General features: G+C 38.5%; 1 protein-coding gene across 1 annotated transcript in view; it reads right to left on the reverse strand.

Annotated features, from left to right (window-relative positions):
* Positions 1 to 18,966, reverse strand: part of LOC141235417 (uncharacterized) — a 50,438-nt gene extending 31,472 nt beyond the window's left edge. The window contains exons 1-2 of the mRNA XM_073668103.1: positions 17,703 to 18,966; positions 62 to 158 (exon numbers count right to left, since the gene is read on the reverse strand). The gene's annotated coding sequence lies outside the window, so the exon portion shown is untranslated. The remainder of the gene's footprint in view (positions 1 to 61; positions 159 to 17,702) is intronic.
* Between the last annotated feature and the right edge of the window lie 214 nt (positions 18,967 to 19,180).

Raw genomic sequence — 19,180 nt, forward strand, 5'->3', positions numbered from 1 at the left:
CACCAAGGCTACACAAGCCCTTTACAGTATCAAAAAAAAATACAAACAAACTAATTCTTACCTGTTGTATTGCAGCCTATCTACATGAAGCTGGATCAAGGCATCAGGATCCCAGAGGAAGACGTAAGTGATTATACAGCGTGTATCTTCATACTGAACTGAAAGGACATGATTTACATTAGCATCATGTAGAGGAAAAAAACTGGAAATGCCCTTATATTTGGTTATAGTAGTTATATACAGATCCCCATCACTACACATAGTATTTATACCTACACACAGCTGGTTATATATCAGTATCTCCCCCATCTCTCAGCTGATGCACTTCTTAGCCCCTCGGATTATTACACATACAGAACGGCTCCAGGTCACAGGCCCTGATTCATCATTGCCTTTGCGCCTGTTTTTTGACTACTTTTGTGTGTTTAGCTTCTTTTTTATTTTGCATATTATTCGTTATTTTCTTTGAGCCTTTTTTGAAGTCTATTTTTTATGTGCTTCTCTGTTTTTGTTTTCCGCTTTGTGGCGAGAGTCTGGTAATTCCAGATGTTTTATCCTGATTCATCAATTGAAACCTTTTCAAAATTTGCTACAACTTTACTTCAGTCCAACCATTGTTGTATTTTAAGTAAGCCAGTATTGAGTGCAATTTTTGCAACTTTTAGCGCCAAAAGTGACAAAAAAAAGTTCAAGACAAAGAGAAAACCCATTTTTAACTTTATACCAAATTCATGTATCTTGTTCACCATTCTGACATACTTGACACCAAAAAGGCATTTAGTTTATTATTATTAGTTATTTATTATCTTTATTGTGTTCATAGGAGCAAGAGACAGAGCATATTCCACCAGAAGACGTCACTACGACAGTAGAGGAAGAACCTGTCTCAGGAGAAAGCAGCACAATTACAGAGGAGGAGGAGGAGGGGGAGGAAACAACCTGCTGCGCCTGGCCCTACATTCCATCAAGAAGGATGATGAGAACAGCAAGGGCCAGTATTGCCTCCTTCATAAACAATCTGTTGAGATAAGGCTAAGTATAGGTTAAATATAGGTAAGAAATTATAAGTATATTATTCAAAAAAAATTTAAAAATAAGAAAAAAAGTATAAGTATAGGTAAGCTAGTATAAGCATAGGTAAAAAAAGGATAAATTAATTAAAAAAGGATAAAAATAGATAGAAAAGGATATACATAGGTAGGAAACGATAAGTTTAATTAATCAAATAAGAAGTGGTCTTCAGCACCTAACCATTAAGCAATAGGATTCAGGCGGTGCAGTGCTTTATAAAGTAATTGAGTATCCAATATGCAGAAAAGAAGAAAATGTAGCGCTCACCAACTTCCTTAAGAACAGCCTTTTAATGCAAATAGCAGGACATAGGAGCGGCGTGCAGTGGGTGCGGGGGATCAGAGGACGACGGCCGTTTCGTGTCTTAGCTGACACTTCCACGGGTCCAGAGTGAGGGATGTTGTGTAACTTCTTCCTTTTTAGGGCTGTGCAACAGTACATGTCAATACATACACAATGTAAAAAAATACATTAAAATTCAGTTCTAAAATTTAAATCACAGAAACACTGATAGATCTATTCTATCGTTTAGACCTAATAGGCCCTGGGCTGATGCATTTATGATCCATTTAGCCTCTCTCCTTAATAGATATTTGTTATGGTTCCCACCTTGCGGTGAATATCTTACTTGTTCAAGACCTGCGAATCGCAATATTTTGGGATCTGCTCCATGGCATTCCTTTATATATGTTTGATCAAATTAGGAGAGTCTTTATTAGTATATATAGAACGAAAATGTTCACGGATGCAGATAAGCAAGAGTCGAATGGTTTTACCATTATTATAAAAATGACAGGGACAGAAAATTACATAAATTACATTGTTTGTTGTACAGGAAATAAAATCAGATACTTTATGGCTTTATGGGTAATAGGTCCTATTCTCAGCGGATTTTCAGTTACATGATATTGACAAAAAGAACAATGGCCACATTTAACTTTGCCTCTTAAATTTTGCCTATCCAGCCAGTTGTTATTATTTGCGGACATCCTATGTCTAACTAAAATATCACCCAAATTATGACATCTCCTATAGGAGAATAGTGGTTTTCTTGTTGCCGTCTCCTTTTAATCCTTATCCTCCTCTATTATATGCCAATTCCTTTTGATTGCGGTGTGTATAATGTCATCCATAAAACCCTGTTTAAATGGGAATATAAATCTGCGATTATCTGTGTTAGGTGTTTTGAATTTGTTTTTTTCCCTTGGAGTAATTCTTGTTCATTGATGGCATTCACTTTGTGAAGAGCAGATTCAGAGCTACAGAAGGATATCCTCTTCTTATAAATCGGTGTGTGAGCTCTTTAGCTTGTTTTTAAAAATTCCCTTTGTCATTATTTATCTTCTGCAAATATTGGCTATATGGTAACCCTAATTTGATGTGCTACTGATGTGCACTGTTATAGTGTAACAGGGTACTTGTAGGTTTTTTATATGCCCCTGTGCAGATTTGCCCATTTTCTACTTGTAATTTTACGTCAAGGAATTCCAAAGAATCCCCACCATACATTGATGTAAAACGCATATTCTCAGAATTAATGTAATTTAAGTAATCCACAAACCTAAAAATCCTCTTTTGTACCTGCCAATACTATTAAAAATGTCATCCACATATCTTAAATTGCTTTTATGTATTTCAAATAGGGGTTTCGATTGTGCTTATGTATTTGCTCTCATAATGGGCTAAAAATAAATTTGCAAAAATGCATGCTGAAGGCGTGCCCATCGCTGTACCTGGTTTTTGAACATACCATTTTTCCATAAACTTAAATGCATTGTGTGAAAGCATGAGGTCAAGAGCTTCTGATATAAAATAAATAAAGGTTTGGCTCTTATTCATATTTTTAAGAATATTTTGAATTACCTCTATACCCAATTTTTGGAGGATATTTGTATACAAATTTTTAACATCGATAGAGTTGAGGGTGAAGTCCTCCTGCCATTCAGCATCATTAATGGCTCTTAAGACCTACCCTGTATCCTTTATATACGATGGTATATTTGGTAAAGAGAGGTTTTAAGAGCCAATCCAAATATTTGAAGAGGGGTTCTGTGATCAACCCTACCCCAAACACTATGGGTAGCCTGGGGAACAGTGGAATTCTTGAGAGCCATTAATGATATTGAATGGCAAGAGGACTTCACCCTCACCTCTATCGATGTTGAAAGTTTGCATACAAGAATCCCACAAAAATTATAGAGGAAATTCAAAATATTCTTCAAAATACCAATACAAACCAAACCTATATTAATTTTATATCAGAAACTCTTGATGTCATGCATTTAAGTTGATGGAAAAATGGTATGTTCAAAAAACAGGTACAGCGATGGGCACGCCTACAACATACATTTTTGCAAATTTATTTTTAGCCCATTATGAGAGCAAATAAATAACCACAATCGTAAACTCGATTGTAATACATAAAAACGTATTTAAGATATGTGGATGATATTTTAATAGTATTGGCTGGTAAAAAAGAAGATTTTTTATCTTGTGTTGATTACTTAAATGACACTAATTCTGAGAACGTCATCAATGTATGGCGGGGATTCTTTGGAATTCCTCAACGTAAAATTACAAGTAAAAAAAATCTGCACATGCATATAAAAAACCTACAAATACCCTGTTACACCATACAGTATACATCCACAGCACACCAAATTAGGGTTACCATATAGCCAATATTTACGTCTGCGGAAGATAAATAATGACCAAAGGAATTTTAAAAAACAAGCTAAAGAGCTCACACACCGATTTATAAGAAGAGAGTATCCTTCTGTAGCTCTGAATTCAGCTCTTAACAAAGTGAATGTCATCACTGAACAGGAATTACTCCAAGGGAAAAAACCCAAATTCAAAACTCCTAACACAGAGAATCGCAGATTTGTATTCACATTTAAACCCGCTTCTATGGATGACATTATACACACCGCAATCAAAAGGAATTGGCATATAATAGAAACTGATAAGGATTTAAAGGGGATAGCAATAAAAAAATGACTATAGGAGATGTCATAATTTGGGTGACATTTTAGTTAGAGATAGGATGTCCGCAAATAATAGCAACTGGTTAGATAGGCACAATTTAAGAGGCAATGTTAAATGTGGCCATTGTTCTTTGCCACATTTGGCAAAGTAATGTGATTTATGTAATTTTCTGTCCCTGTCATTATTATATTGATAAAACCATTCGACGCTTGTTTATCTGCATCCGTGAACATTTTCACTTTACTGTATATATACTAATAAAGGCTCCCTTACTTTGATCAAACATATACAGGAATGTCATAGAGCAGATCCCAAAATATTGTGATTCGCAGGTCTTGAACAAGTAAGACATCCACCGCAAGATGGGGACCATAACAAATATCTATTAAGGAGAGAGGCTAAGTGGATCATAAATGCATCAGCACAGGGCCCATTAGGTCTATTCTATCAGTGTTTCTGTGATTTAATCTTTATAACTGAATTTTAACTTATCTTTTTTACAATGTATATGTATTGAAGTGTACTCTTGCACAGCCCTAAAAAGGAAGCAGTTATACATCATCCCTCACTCTGAACCCGAGGAAATGTCGGCTAAGAAGCGAAACGGCCGTCGTCCTCTGATCCCCCGCACCCACTGCACGAAGCTCCCATGTGCCGCTATTTGCATTAAAAGACTGTTTTTAAGGAAGTTGGTGAGTGCTACATTTTCCTCTATTGATTATATACAACCAAGGTAAATACAGAAAACACTAAGGGCCAATACACATTAAAACCAGAAAAAGTGCACATAGCAGTCGAACCCAGTCGTAAAGACTCACCAAATATTATCAAACAAATGTAGAAATAATGCAAGCTCCTTTACTATAAAAGTAAGGGGCGGGTATATATGATGATAGACTCCCCCACCTGAGTAGATGTACCTAGACACAGCCTATATAATGAAAAAGGCACAGGCGGGTATATAATGAACAACGCCCCACATACATATGTCAGAATCCAAACCCATGTATTACCTCAAGGAGCCACAGGCCGGGACCAAAGCGCTGCACACGTCCCCCGATGCATGTTTCGGTGTGGAGCCTTTCTCAAGGGATACTAAATGCTACTACATGCTAGCTATAAATAGGGAAGCACCGCTAATAGCAAGCCAATAGTATCGCGTGCGCCTCCCTCCTCCACCACGCCCATTCTGGAGATTGTATTGTCATGGGTACTATGGGCGTCTGCCCATAGTGCTCCACGCAGTACCAAATATGACGTAAACCACCTCACCCAAAGTTTTGGCTAGTATGCTCGAGAAGTGTAGTGTTCATGCCTGATATGACGCAGAGCGCGTCACTGTAACGAAGATACATGATGGCGTGGACCTCATGATGCCAAAGGCCGGCATGCATTTTGGGACCCTGACACCTCTGCGTACGGGCATCACGCACAAAAATCATCAATGGGATCAGGCCAGGGACACAGATATATATCTCAGGGACAGGGGGAGGAGGAAAAAAATCAAAACAATAAAAAACATACAGTCTCCACATAATACAACATAATATGTTAATTACAACACATTAAGACAATTTTTCACATAAAAACATAATGTTTGATACCCACAGATCACAACTTGCAAGAAAATGAAAACACATACATGAAGCACAATAAAGTACCCATATATAAAGCACATCCCGATATATATTCATATTGCACCTAGAAGGATAATAAAAAAATTAAAAATACCCCAACATGACATAACTGGCAACCAATCACACCATATAAATAGACGTTATCCCATCGTAACCATATTATATTATAATTCATGTATAATCCTAATCACATTGCCACATGTGTCATATGGATTCACGATACATTACCCTCAAAAATATATCCATAGGCTGGATCACCTACCCACAAAGAATAACTATTACTACAGCTACAATTACTTTAACATAGGAGATTGTCCCTTATAGGTCCATCCACGACACAGAATTCTTGAATAGTCAAGGATCAATTGTAGCAGGAGAGATCCAAAGCCGATAGATGTGTATCAGAACAGATGTAGCCCATTTCCTGCAATATTCACCATATGGTGGAAGCAGATATCATCATGGAGACTATATTCATAAAGGTGTTCCATCCACAGCAGGTAAGTGTAATATAATTAGCATAAGACCTAAAACAATATATGACAACAAGAAGAAATTAAAATCATATAAAAATATATACCATAAAATGTGTAAACCCAGATGACAAATAGGTAAAACAGCAAGCCACGGATCACAAAAATAGGACAAACTAAGGTTTTTGTTAAGCCCAGAAATATGCAATGTTTTCAGGATCCAAATCCATCAGGATTCCAATTGCTCGAAACGTTGTAATATGGGACCTCCACGTATGTTTGCCTCAATAGCTTCAATGTCTCTAACCCTCAAAAGCCTTGCATTGCTTTGATGATAGAGTTTAAAATGGTGCGGGATGGTCTTCAACATGGATGCGTCCGTGTGCGGCCATTATACCCAAAACATGCTCACAAACTCTTACTTTGAACTCGCCAATTCAAAGTAAGAGTTTGTGAACATGTTTTGGGTATAATTGCTGCAGCTGACCACACGGATGCATCCATGTTGAAGACCATCCTGCACCATTTTAAACTCTATCATCAAAGCAATGCGAGTCTTTTGAGGGTTAGAGGCATTGATGCAATTGAGGCGAAGATACATGGAGGCCCCATTTCACAATGTTTCGAGCAATTGGAATCCTGATGGATTTGGATCCTGAAAACATTGCATATTTCTGGACTTAACAAAAACCTTAGTTTGTCCTATTTTTGTGATTCGTGGCTTGCTGTTTTACCTATTTGTCATCTGGGTTTACACATTTTATGGTATATATTTTTATATGATTTTAATTCCTTCTTGTTTTCATATATTGTTTTAGGTCTTATGCTAATTATACTACACTTAATTGCTGTGGATGGAACACCTTTATGAACATAGTCTCCATGATGATATCTGCTTCCACCATATGGTGAATATTGCAAGAAATGGGCTACATCTGTTCTGATACACATCTATCGGCTTTGGATCGCTCCTGCTACAATTGATCCTTGACGATTCAAGAATTCTGTGTCATGGATGGATCTATACGGGACAATCTCGTATGTTTTAGTAATTGTAGCTGTAGTAATAGTTATTCTTTGTGGGTAGGTGATCCAGCCTATGGATATATTTTTGAGGATAATGTATCGTGAATCCCCCTATATGACATATAAGGCAATCTGACTAGGATTATACATGAATTATAATATAATATGGTTGTGATGGGATACCGTCTATTTATATGGTGTGATTGGTTGCCAGTTATGTCATGTTGGGGTATTTTTGATTCTTTTATTATCCTTCTAGGTGCAATATGAATATATATCGGGATGTGCTTTATATGTGGGTACTTTATTGTGCTGCATGTATGTGTTCATTGGCTTTGTATTATTTCTATGCGTTTTCCTTTTCTTGCAAGTTGTGATCTGTGGGTATCAGACATTATGGTTTTATCTGATACATTATCTTAATGTGTTGTAATTAACATATTATGTTGTATTATATGGAGACTGTATGTTTATTATTGTTTTATTTTTTTCCTCCTTCCCCTGTCCCTGAGATATATGTGTGTCCCTGGCCTGATTCTATTGATGATTTCTGTGTGCGGTGCTTGTACGCAGAGGTGTCACGGTCCTGATATGCATGCCGGCCTTTGGCATCATGAGGTCCTCGTCTGTGAGTGACTTTGATGCCGACATCGTCATGTATCTTGGTTACAGTGACGCGCTCTGCGTCATATCAGGCATGCGCACTACACTTCTCGGGCATACTAGCCGGAACTTTGGGTGAGACAGTTTACGTCATATAAGGTAGTGCATGTAGCACTATGGGTAGACGCCCGTAGTACCTATGACAATACAATCTCCTGAATGGGCGTGGTGGTAGAGGAGGCGCACGCGATACTATTGGTGTGCTATTAGCGGTGTTCCTTGTTTATAGCTGGCATGTGGTAATATTTAGTATCCCTTGAGAAACACCGAAACGTGCGTCAGGGGACATTTGCAGGGTGGTGGTCCCGGTCTGTGGCTCCTTGAGGTAATACATAGGTTTGGATTCGGACTCTCATTCAACATATGTATGTGGGGGGTTGTTCATGATATATTATATAGGCTGTTTCTAGGTACATCTACACAGGTGGGGGAGTCTATCATCATATATACCCGCCTCTTTTATAGTTTAGAAGCTTACATTATTTCTACATTTGTTTAATAATATTTGGTGAGTTTTTATGACTGGGTTCACTGCTATGTGCACTTTTTCTGGTTTAAAAATGTGTATTGGCCCTTAGTGTTTTCTCTATCTACCTTGGTTGTAAATAATTAATAAGGTATTTTCTACATATTGGATAAGTATATTTAAAATTTAGTAAAAATAAGAAAAAAAGAATAAAGTATAGGTAAGTAAGGATAAGTATACAGAAATTTTTTTTTAAAAAAAGATAAGTATAGATAGAAAAGAATAAATATAGGTAAAGTAGGATAGATTTAGTTAAATGTAGGTAAGAAAGGATTATATTTAAAATTCAATAAAAAAGCAAAAAATTTATAATTATAGGTAATAAAGGATAAGTATAGCTAAATATAGAAAAAAATAATAAGCATAAGTAAGAAAGAAAAAGTATTGGTAAGTATTGGTAAGCAGGTATAAATATACGTAAATATAAAAAGAAAGGATAAGTTTAAGTAAGGATAAGTGTAGGAAAGATAGGTTAAGTATAGGTATGAAAGAATAAGTGTAGGTAAGTATAGGAATGAAGTATAAGTATAGGTAAATATAGGTAAGAAAGTAAAATGTAGGTAAATATATGTAAGAATGAATAAGTATATTTAAAATTCAGTAAAAAAATCCTAAATAGATATAGAGATAAGATAGGAATATATGCATTAGATATGTATTAAATTTTTAATGTAAAAGGTTTGACAGGGCCCCATCCAGTGCTGATGCAGCAGTGAACCAGGGATTAGCCGATCGCCAGTACTTGGGGTCAGGAAGGAATTTTTCCCCTGTAATTGGGGTTGTTTTGCCTTCCTCTGGTTCACATCCTTTTTATGCAGTAAATCTTATAAATGGCACTGGATGATTAAAATAAAATAAATTTGATAATAGATAAGAATAAAAATGATTAATCTCTATTCCTTGTGTCTGTGTCTTTTTTGTATGCTGTTCATTCTGCTGAGACTAATATTTTAATTTTGGACTGCCGTAGTGAATATTACAAATGGCAAAGAATTAAGAGTTAATCGTATTTTGTTTTTTTGCTGGGAGTTGGGTCACATGATCTCGCTGTCGATTTTTCCCATCATGACAATGATATTATGGCCATCTGTCATATGGTTTTCCCAGACTAATGTCACTGCCCCAGTATGCACCAGATCATCAATCACATGTTGTACATGGGTTAGTGCTAACATCATTAGCTACTGCTCTTTACCCCAAGTGCAATCTCTCTACACTAAAGTCTCTGCATATCACAAATCATGTAGAGGATGATCAGATTTTATAGTCACTGTACTAACCCCACAGTAGCACCAAACTGTGCACCATTTCAGTAGCCTCAAGCCCATGACATATGGAAATGTAGACCTGGTGCAAGAGGATGTAATGGGAATATAATACATTAGTGCAGCAAAGGATGTATTGGGTGGATATAGATGGAAAAGGAGGTGTCATTGGCCTTACATAACAAGGAGGTATAGTGGCAGAATAAAGATGCTGAACTGGTACCACGACCATAAACCTGAAAGCAAATGAATGGCAAGCGCTCAGGATAATAGGACTTGAAAAAAACCCACCAAAACAAGAAAACAAAAATGTATTGAAATAAGCTTCAACACAAAAACTTTTCAGGTTTAGCATTTTTTGACTAATAGAAAATCCCTTTAAACACTTAGTGACCAAGCCAATTATGTCCTTAATGACCAAGCCTAATTTTACAATTCCGACAAGTGTCACTTTATGAGGTAATAACTCTGGAACGCTTAAACGGATCCCACTGATTCTGAGAATGTTTTTTCATAACATATTGCACTTCATAACAGTGGTAAAATTAATTCGATATGACTTGTGTTTATTTGTGAAAATAATGGAAATCTGGCGAATATTTCGCAATTTTCAAACATTTAATTCTTATACCCTTAAATCAGAAAGTTATGTCACACAAAATAATTAACAAATAATATTTCCTACATGTCTACTATACATCTGCATAATTTTTTAAACTTAATATTTTTTCTTAAGAAGTTGTAAGGGTTAAAAGTTGACCAGCAATTTCTCATTTTTCCACCAAAATGTACAAAACCATTTGTTTTGGGACCACATCACATTTGAAGTGACTTTTGGGGGCCTATATGACAGAAAATACCGAAAAGTAACACCATTATAAAAAGCTGCACCCCTCAAAGTCCTCAAAACCACATTCAAAAAGTTTATTAATCCTTCAGGTGCTTCACGGGAACGAAAGAAATGTGGAAGAGAAAAAAAAGGGACATTTTACTTTTTTTCACAAAAAAAATTATTTTAGCCCCAGTTTTTTTTATTTTCACAAGGGTAACAGCAGAAAATAAACTCCAACATTTGTTGCATAATTTCTCTTGAGTACACCGATACCCCATATATGGGGTAAAACTACTGTTTGGGCACATGGCAGGGTTCGGAAGGGAAGGAGCACCATTTGACTTTTTGAATGCAAAAATAGCTGGAATCAAGAGAGGACACCATGTTCCATTTGGAGAGCCAGTGATGTGCCCTAAATTTTTTATTTTCACAAAGGTAACAGGAGAAAATGGACTCCAAAATTTTTTGTGAAATTGCTTCTGAGTATGCCGATACTTCATATGTATAGGAAAACTATTGTTTGCTTGCACAGCAGGGCTCGGAAAGGAAGCTGTGATGTTTTGGAAAGCAGACTTTGAAGGAATGGTCTGCGGGCGTCATGTCGCATTTGGAGAACCCCTGATGTGCCTAAACAGTGGAACCCCCCACCTCACCCCAATTTACCACATTTTGGAAACTAAACTCTTCAAGGTATTGATCCAAGGTTATAGTGAGTTTTTTGAACCCACAGCTACTACACAGAACTTGATAACATTAGGTCGTCATATTCAAAAAATGTTTTTTTCATGAAAACATACATTTAGCCAGAAAATGTTTAATTTTTACAATGGATAATAGGAGAAAACAGACACCATGATTTGTTATGCAATTTCTCCTGAATGCCATATGTGGTCAAAAACTTCTGTTTGGGTACATGGCAGGTCTAGGAAAGGAAAAAGCACCATTTGTCTGTAATAGGTTATCAATGCCCTGTCGCATTTGGAGAGCCTCTAACTTGCAAAAACAGCAGAAACCCCTCCACAAGTGACCCCATTTTGGAAACTAGTCCCCTCAAGGAATTCATCTAGGAGTGTAGTGAGTAGTTGAACTCATAGGTGCCTCACAGAGTTATAACATTGAGATGTGAAAATATGACATTTTTGTGGTAAAAAAGTAGTTTTTGTATTTGTTGCAAATTTTAAGGTATATAAGGGTTAATAGGTGAAACTGGACCCCATAATTTATTGTGCAATTTCTCCCGAATGCGGTGATGCCCCATATGTCATCAGAAATTAATGTTAGGCCACACGTCAGGAGTGAGCAGGAAGGAGCGCTATTTGACTTTTGGCACACAGATTTTGGTAGAATAGTTTGCGGGCGACATTTGCAGAGTCCCAAAGGTGCCAGAACAGCAGAAAAACCACAAAAGTGACCCCATTGTAGAAATTATACCTCTCAATTAATTAATCTATGGCTGCAGTAATTATTTTGTAACATCCACGCCAGGCTCTTTTCTGGAGAATTGCAAATATGCCAGTTTAGTGCCCATACATTGTGCTCCCATACATTGTGCCCAGCTTAAGTGAGCACTCTCTACTAAAGTAATGTCAAACATATAGACGTTTACTGCTGTTTTGGCACAGTAGGGCTCAGGAGGAGGCACTTGGATTTGGGAGTGCAGAATTCACTGGATTTTATTTGAGGGGATGGGAGCAATCGCTTTTTCAGAGCCTTTGTTTAATCAGTAACGTGGGAACCCCCTATAGTTCCAGTGACAGATGACAGACCTGAGTGGGTGCTGGTTTTATGCGGGATAATTTAGCGTTTTTATTGGTAACATTTTGGGTACATTATATTTTTCTATCGCTTCCAGGATAAGGCTGGGATCACATTCTTGTGTTCTACACTGAGCACTTGCGTCGGGTTTCCGTTTAAATCCCACAAAAATGCAATTCAGATGAAACCCCCAACGGAACCACCCACCATAAAGAGGCAGAAGGAGACAGTTTGGAGTCCGTTTGGCGTTGGCTCCAGTGGTATCCATCTTTTTAGGCATGCACAGATCTGTGGTTGCCCACACTTGTGCGCTAAATAGATGCCTAAAATGATGGGACCTCGCCGAAACAGAGACCAGTCCAAAGTGTCTCCATCTACTTCATAAGTGAGTGGCTTCATCTGGTGTTTTGTCTGAATCGCAGTTTTGGGGAATTTACAAGGAAACTCCAATGTCAGTGCTCAGCTGAGAGCGCAGAACAAATGTAAGCCGAGCCTTATTCTGATTTTTGGGAAGCAGAATGAAGAAATAGACAGCAGTTCTAAAATAGTTATTTTTATTTTTGCGCCATTCGCTGTGATAAGGCAGATTTATTCTTTGAATCGATGCAATTTCAGCTATAACAGATTTATATTGTTTTTTTTTACGATTTGCTATTTTTTTACACACTAGAAACATTATTTTACAAAAATGAATTTGTTTTTGCATCGCTATATTCTGAGAGCTGTAACTTTTTTTATTTTTTTCCCGAATGAGCCATATTATAGCTTATTTTTTGCCGGATGGTTTGGCGTTTTCATTTATACATTTTTTTTTTTTTACATATCACTTTTTGATCGCTTTTTATTCACTTTTTTGTCGGTATGATGAAAAAGCGACATTTTTGGCATGTTTTTAATTATTATTTTTTACGGTGTTCACCATATGGAATAAATAACATGCCAGTTTTATAGAGCGGGCCATTCCAGATGCAGCAATACCAATTATGTGTGTTTTTTTGTTTATTTTTGTTTTATCGCAAACACTGCGTTTTGAGTGGCGAAACACATTTTTGTGATTTGTGTGCACTCTAGCGTTTGTTTTTTTTTACATACTTTATTTTACTTTTTGTCTCCAAGTCCCACTGTGGGACGTGTATAATTTCAGTTTGATCACTGGTTTCATACACTGCAGTACTCATGCACTGCAGTGTATGACACTGTCAGTGTCTCATTGACTGTGCCTGTGAGACCCAGCTTATAGCTTTTGTTGGGTTTTTCAGCGTCACAAATCTGCAGGAAAATCTAATCTCTGGCAGGAAATCAGCAGCGTCAAAAACGCAGGTTTTGCTGTGTTTTTTGCAATGTTTTTTTCACTGTCCTGTCACTATTTATGCATGTACATAAAGTTCTGTAAAAAAAATCATTCTATGTTGCCATCAAAAATGCTGAAAAAATGCTGATGCAATTTTTGGTGCATTTTTTCGGTGTTTTTTTCACCACCCATTAATTCATATGGGTGAAAAAACGCTGACATGCTCTATTGTCAAGACGAAGATGAGATGCCAGACCCAACAATGCTTGATTGCTATCAAAGCAACCTGGGCTTCCATAACACCTCAGCAGTGCCACATACTGATCGCCTCCATGCCACGTCACATTGATGCAGTAATTGATGCAAAAGGAGACCCGACCAAGTATTGAGTGCATTTACTGAGTATATGTTTCAGTATGACAACATTTTGGATTTTAAAATAATTTTTCAAGCTGGTGTTATAAAGTATTCTAATTTACTGAGATAATGACTTTTGTGTTTTCATTGTCTAAGCCATAATCATCAACATTAACAGAAATAAACACTTATAGATCACTGTTTGTAATGCCTCTATATAATATATGAGTTTAACTTTTTGTATTGAAGAACTAAAATAAATTAACTTTTTAATGATATTCTAATTTAGTGAGATGCACCTGTATATCACTTGTCTACAGGACATGTTCAATAAAGTTATTTTTTTCACCAAAAAGGTAGCAAAAGTGCAAGAAACACGCAGGGTTGTGTTTTTTTCCAGCATTTTTGCATTTACTCATTGCTTTCTGTGATGAAAAAACGCAGCAAAAATGCTGAAAGAATTGACATGCTGCAGATTTCAAAAGAAGCAGTTTTCCAATTCAATCAGGAAGAAAAGCAAGTGTCTGCATGCGATTACTGAAATCTCATAGCTTTTTCTTGGGAGTAGCACAGGGCCCAGATCCTACAGCTTTATAGCATAGAGCCTGCTTGTGGCCTCACACTCCTTACCTAAGTAATTCTTAGGGCGCAGGTAGACGGAAATATAAATCGAACAGAGATTGGAAAGCAGAGCACAGACTGGCAGGAGACTCTCCGACCCGAACATGACAGCTCCTTAGAAACGCATGAAGCTGTCACGCTTGGCTCGGGCGTCCGCTGGCCAGTCCGTGCACTGTGTTCTGATCTCGGTCTGTTTGACTGTTACCCGGGTGGCAGGTAACCGAGGCAACGAGCTGTAATCTGTAAAAGTAAAAATCCTTCCATATTTGAGAATTTAAAGGACATTTAAAAAGAGTTACATTGCAAAGTAGCTTGTTGTTACAAACAATTTGCAACTTTAACCATTTAAGAACTTTAGACAGCTTCTTTAGATAGTTATACAACATATATTCAGGAGAGGCGTCATCAGGGCTGTGGAGTCAGTAAGCCAAACCTCCGACTCCGACTCCTCAATTTCCATGACAACAACTCTGACTCCGACTCCCTCATACATGGCTCATGTTTAAGTGATAAATTTACTGTAGCACAGATTCATCTCAGCTAAAAGTCTATACCCTTAGATCAGGAATAGGACAGACATTTATAGGACATTTCATAACTTTCCCAAATTCTTATGAAAAAAATATTCCCCACAAACTGCATTAAACTACTGTGCCCAATTTAATGTACATTTTAGGAGATGGAGTCAGACTATTTTATACCGACTCCAAGTTTGACTCCACCAAAATGGACACCGACTCGACTCCACAGCCCTGGTGCGGTACATGGGGTGCGGTACATGGGGTGCGGACTGTACGTGATAGAGCGCCACAAAGGAGGGGAAGGTAAGGGGAAGGTAAGCACTCCTTAGTGGAATTGAAGATACATGGAATTTTTACTGTAGACAGTGAGGGGGAGAGGTATTTATGGGCACAGTATGGAGGGAATATAGTGTGGGGAGGGATACTGCAGATGGGGACAATTTGGAGGCTACAGTTTATAACGCAGGTACAGTGTGGAGGGTGGACAGTGTATAGACCATAATTGTTAAGGGGGGGTGGTTTGACTGTTTTGTTCATAAAGAAAGCCAGTGTGGCAGGCATAGTTCATGGGGAAGGGATGGGGTGGCATAATATATAAGGGGGAACGGTGGGGAGGCAATATTTTATAGGAGAGGAGGTCATGTATCATAAGAGGGACAGTGCGGGTGTCACTTTTTGGGGCAGAAAGCACAGTGAGGAGCAATTATTTATTTAGGGCACAGCATGGGCAGCTATTTTTATTTTGTTGGCATTATAATGACACTTTTTATTTTTAAGGGCTCTGTGTCAGGATGTGCTGCCAAATTCTGTAGAAGAGGGACGTCCGCGGAGACGAGCTATAGTGACGTGGCCAGATGAAGAAGAAGAGGAGAAGAATGACAATCAGAGGAGATTTCACCTATGATGTACCGGGATCTAAGGAGGCATTTACACTGGTCAATCGCAGCACTTACATGACCACTGACCGGTTTTATGAAGCCGATTGGCAGTCATTTATTAACCTGTTCAGACTGACCAACTGCACCTTCATGCGCAGAAAGCCATCCTTAATATGATATCTCTGTGCACATAGAATAAAAATGTACTTGGCAGCTCGTTTACACTGGATGATCTGCTGCCGAGAACAATGATATTTAAGTAAGCTGAAAGGGGTATTCCCATTTCCAAGACCCTATCCCAATCTTTCCTCATGTGCAGGGCATTGCAGGACCTTAGGTATCCACGGTTATGACCGCTAGCGGCAAGCTGTCACTATGTCAGTGGTCGTAGCCATTAATACCTAAGGTCCTGCAATGCCTACACTTGAAGAAAGGACATAGCAAATCAGAAAAACTATACTATATTTCTAATTAGAGGTATTTGCTCATACTATAATTATTACAAATACTACATATTGGGATAGGATCTTGGAGATGGGAATACCCCTTTAAAGGGAATCTGTTCCATATTTGACCTTTCTAAACTATTAATATGGGCATACAGATTATAGACTGCTGAGGAGAGTGATACCTGTATGTCTCATATCAGATGCCTTGCTGTTGATAAATCATCTTTTATTACTATATATAAATGAGTTCTTCCAGGCTATGGGGAGGATGCTGCCTGCCTGGAAGAAAATGCTGCCTCCGCACTTTATGTCCATGTTTCTCACTTCCCATCAGAGTCACTCAGTACCTGTGACGTCGGCTGCTCGAGAGGAAATCTCGCACATGAGGATTACTGTTCTCTCCGCAGTCTTCCATCCTTCTATAGACACAGGCATGACTTTGTGTGGTTGTCTACCAGGAATATCAAGTTGAAGGTTCCTTTCTGGAAGCTGGGGCCAAGATTTATTGGTCCCTATAAATTAACCGTCATTAATTCAGCAGCGTTTCGTCTTGAGCTACCTCAGGCCCTTAAGACCCACAATGTGTTTTACAGGTCTCTACTCAAGAAATATGAAGAACCTCTTGAGTCCTCTCCCCTGCCGCCGCCCCAATCATGGTTGATGGTAATTTGAAGTTTCAAATTTCGAGTGCTGTGGATTCTCGTCTCCAGCGTCGTTCCCTACAGTACTTGGTGCACTGGAGGGAAAGGATGTGGGTTTCGGCATAAGAGGTGAATGCCCCTAGGCTAGTTAGTTTGTTCCACACCTCTCATCCTGAGAAACCTGGAGGACTACATGGAGGCCTTTAAACTATATGCAAGCAATTTTACAGTGTGAAGGTTTGTGTAGGGTCCATCATGCTGTGTGGGGGCACAGTGTGGAAAGATGTGGGACCAATATATTGCATGTATTCCCATTATACTGCATGGAGGGCTGTGTGGGTGTCACAGTTGTGGGATTATAAAGTGTTGGGGTCACAATACTTTTCCAGGGCAGTTGAGGAGTGGGGTACAGTGGGGCCTTCATACTTTACGAATGCAATGAAAGGGGAATGTAGGGCTTTAGTAGGAGAGAAAATTATAGGGCACACAGTACCACACAGTAGGTGGTGATGTATTATACTGTATGGACTATGGGGGTGCATTATACTTGTGAATACCCGGGGTCTTCCGTGGGCGTAATGCTACTCAGACAAGGCAGAGTGAGGATAACACAGTGTGGCAATACTTTATTGAACCACAAAGTGGACAATAAACACAAAGAACAGTCCCAGCAAATACCCAAGATGGTACAACATTACACAGTCTTACCTTCCTTCTCCGCCCACCTGGGATAGAACATCTGCGAATTTGGAGACTTCCAGGGCCGACTACCTCAACCAGTGGCCCCCAGCTTCTGGCAAGCCCCCACAGAGACAAGGTAGTGGCAAGTTTAGGAATCTAGCAGTCCATCGAGGTACAAGGCCAGGAGACTCAAGGTTCCCACCCTCACCTCTCCGAAAGTTTCCATGGGGCCAGATGACCGGCGGGTCACAATCTGGCTTCTCCGAATGTCTCCATGGGTTGCAGGCAACTGGTGGGTCCCTCCTGGAAACCCCAAACAACATATCCATGGGGCCAGGTGACTTCCTTGTCCCACACTGGTCTCCCCAAAATATATCCATGTCTCTCTGATGGTCAATGGAGCAGATCCGAATCTTTCCAGTCAGGGCCGATACCCTTAGGCTAGAATCATGTAAAATCCAAATCTGTGTCTCTTTGGATGCCATGCTAAACATCTACTTTCCTAAAGGATGTCTCTCATTCTCCTTGTAAAGTCTTTTTGATGCTCCTTGATTCTGCCTGCAGCACTATAGACATCCCTGTTTATATTTACATCTGTGTAAGGTCATCAGTCACAGGTAATTAATTTACATAGTTGGTATCACAGGGGCTATGGTAAATAAACATCTAGCTGACTTTTAGTACAATTTGTCATTAGCATAGTAAATATGATTGTTTCCAAACGAATAGAATTCAACATTCAGCGTTATACAAATACTGGTCTGTGTTAATCAACTAAAGAAGAACACAGGTTAAAAAGTCAACATAAAAATAAAGGTATACTGCTTTTGCCATCAGAAAGTATGTCTGGCATAATTAAGATTTTACGCTGTGTAGTCACATTGCTCCCCCAATCTTAATTAGCCAGACATGATAGGATCCCAATCATCCTTCTCCACTTATTGGAGACAGTCCATCAGCATGTCTTTAAGCACAGACACGAATGTAAGAGGTCTCACCTTCATGAGAACAAAACTTTGCATCATCCAGTTTCCTCAGAGTATATTCCATGTCCTCCTTGCAAATAAACTCCACGCGCAATTGACACGAACAGACTGGTATTCATTGCATCCACACATACCGTCCTCTGCATCCTGTGGTTCCTGAATTAAATCCGATGAGTGTCGGTCGCTTGGTATTCAATCCGTTAAAGCTGGCACAGCTCCTGTAGTTGCAGTTTCTTATTGCTGCTGTATATCCTGTCCAGTCCTCCTCCCAAGGTGTTAAAGATGGGAGGGGATCTCGCTTCTTCTCAGGTAGACGAATTAGAAATAAGGATTTCCTATAGGTATGACGCTTCAAATAAGACACTCACTATAGACTGTCTCAAGAGAATGATTCTGTTTATTTTAAGATGTAATGTAATTATATACCCCAATCAACGTGGGTTGTGCTTTGATACATGCTATGAGATTATGTAAATAATATGTTATCCTTGGCGTAAAATAATTAAATAACAGGTGCTT

The sequence above is a fragment of the Phyllobates terribilis genome, unplaced genomic scaffold (genome assembly GCF_046119375.1).
Source record: "Phyllobates terribilis strain yellow unplaced genomic scaffold, ASM4611937v1 Scaffold_659__1_contigs__length_869699, whole genome shotgun sequence".
NCBI classification, from domain to species: Eukaryota; Metazoa; Chordata; class Amphibia; order Anura; family Dendrobatidae; genus Phyllobates; species Phyllobates terribilis.